The following is a 2,171-nucleotide window of genomic DNA, read 5'->3' on the forward strand; positions in this document are numbered from 1 at the left end:
ACAAGGTTCTACCTTCAGCAACCTGTTACTAATCTCTTATAGAAGGGCTTAATGGCACCTGGGTGGAATTCAATAATCACACACTTTCCTCTAAGAAACCTTTTCTGTCTCATTTTTATTGGATTACTCATAACAAGCAATATACAGTAAACTAATTCAGTTCTACTTTGGGGGCAGGATTTGGGGTTCGGCATGGAAATATGGTGGTGGGACAGTGTAATGATGGTGGGATTGGTGTTTGAATATTAAATGTATTTAAACATTGTATACCACTTTATCCTTGCGCAGGGGCCATGCTAATCTTCTCTGTATCGTTCCAATTTTTAGTATATGTGCTGCCGAAGCTGGAGCGATAGCACAGCGGGTAGGGCGTTCGCCTTACAAGTGGCCAACATGGCCGACCCGAGTTCGATTCCTCCGCCCCTCTCGGAGAGCCCGGCAAGCTACCGAGAGTATTCGATATGCCAGACACAGTAACAACAAAGTCTCCAATGGAGACGTTACTGGGCCCGCTCGAGCAAATCGACGATCAACGGGAGGGCCTTTACTTACTTACTTTATACCACTTTATAAAAATATAAAAAAATAAGATGAAGAATAATGTGTTGGGAGAGCAGGACATCATCTTTGGCCACCTGATCCACTGCCAGCTAGAACAATGTCTGTGTCTCTGAAACAGTCCAGATTTTAAATGTTTTTGTTTTCTTGGTGTCAGAACACAGCCATCATAGTTTTTATGCAAGACCCTCTTTCTCAGGAGAACCTGCCCTCTTGGTGATGTGTGTCTACCTTATCTACTAATGGAAACCTGGAGACAAATATATTTCTAGTCCTAAGGCAGACTTAAGTAGGTTAGCTATAAAGCACTGAGATCGGCTACTCACAATGCAGGCAAGGGGACCTTGTTAACCTAGATAACTAAAACTATGCCATGTAGTTTGTGGTTATTATATGGTTCTAGAACAAAACAAGGGCTACTTATTGCATGCATGGTACTATGAATTCATACCCACTGCCTTGTTTAATCAGGCCACATAATAGGTTAAATCATGCACAAGGATCAGATGAAGAGAGCAACTTGCTCAAGCTCCACAGCAGAAAATGACACTGAGCTCAGGCAAGATGGACTCCACGTTGTTCTCTCCCACAGACCTAAGAAGTAATAGCACTTTTAGGAACAAGGTGATAAACTCCGTGTCTTCAAAGTTTACTTCCAAAATGAGTTCAAGTATGTTCTCAAAATGATGGAAAATGTCATTTTTCATTTTAAAAAAAGTACCAGAGTATAGAAAGCAATGAAACAGATTTTTTTCAGTTATTATTTCCCTCGTGCCCCGGCACTACAATTATGTGCTGTGTTTTCTTTGCTTCTTCCATGGATTTTTGCAGTTTTGCCTTCTGCATTGTTTTCCCCTAGCTCTAGTCTGGAAGGACTGAAGTAGCTGGGATCGTACGTTAGCACGAGTTTCTGTTACGATGAGCTGCACCGTGCATTAAGGCATACCTGAAACTCATGTGATTCGTGCTTGTCGCCCCAGTACGCTGGCCTTCTTAGATGCCCTAAGGGGTTACAGGGGCCTCCCAGAGAACAGGCTTCTCCCTCCTCAACCACAACCTCCACGCCTGGCCCAGAGGAACTCACCAGCGACCACAGTCAGGTAACCGCAGAAAGGAGGCAAGCAACTCCCTCAGCTCCCTCTCAAAGGATGTTTCTGGATGGAACTTTCTCTCTGTACTTATGCATGGCCCATTAGCCAGAACTTAGGCGCATGGTCACCTGGAACAGTTAGGAGAACTGGGAAATTCCTTTATTCTACCTGGAATAGAGAATATTCAACAGAAATTCATTAAAACTGTTTTGTGTTTTTGTGGATACTCCTCAATACATCATAAACTCCCTCAAAACTGCTGAGTCACATCTCTGTTTTGCATTTTTCTTCTATTTACAATAGACCAAAGATGACTTCCTATGGACACCCGAAGGAAGTTTGCTGACTTTTGTCAGGTAGGAGGACACAGGCAAAAGAGGGAACTATCTACTCTTCCTGTCAAGTCACAGCTCGAACTCTACAACTGTCCCATCTCTGCACCCACTCACCCTCCTTTCTGCCGAACAGCTTGGGATGCAGATGTTCCGTCTGTCACGTGGAAGTCTCAGTGAGCACGTGGGG

At 43.8% G+C, this 2,171-nt stretch overlaps 1 non-coding gene across 1 annotated transcript; it reads right to left on the reverse strand.

Annotated features, from left to right (window-relative positions):
• Positions 1–243: 243 nt before the first annotated feature.
• On the reverse strand, positions 244–351 carry LOC130038797 (U6 spliceosomal RNA). The gene has a single exon (XR_008794786.1). It is a non-coding gene; the product is annotated as a U6 spliceosomal RNA (small nuclear RNA).
• Positions 352–2,171: the final 1,820 nt, after the last annotated feature.

Source organism: Sorex fumeus, unplaced genomic scaffold (assembly GCF_029834395.1).
Source record: "Sorex fumeus unplaced genomic scaffold, SorFum_2.1 ptg000079l, whole genome shotgun sequence".
Taxonomy (NCBI): domain Eukaryota; kingdom Metazoa; phylum Chordata; class Mammalia; order Eulipotyphla; family Soricidae; genus Sorex; species Sorex fumeus.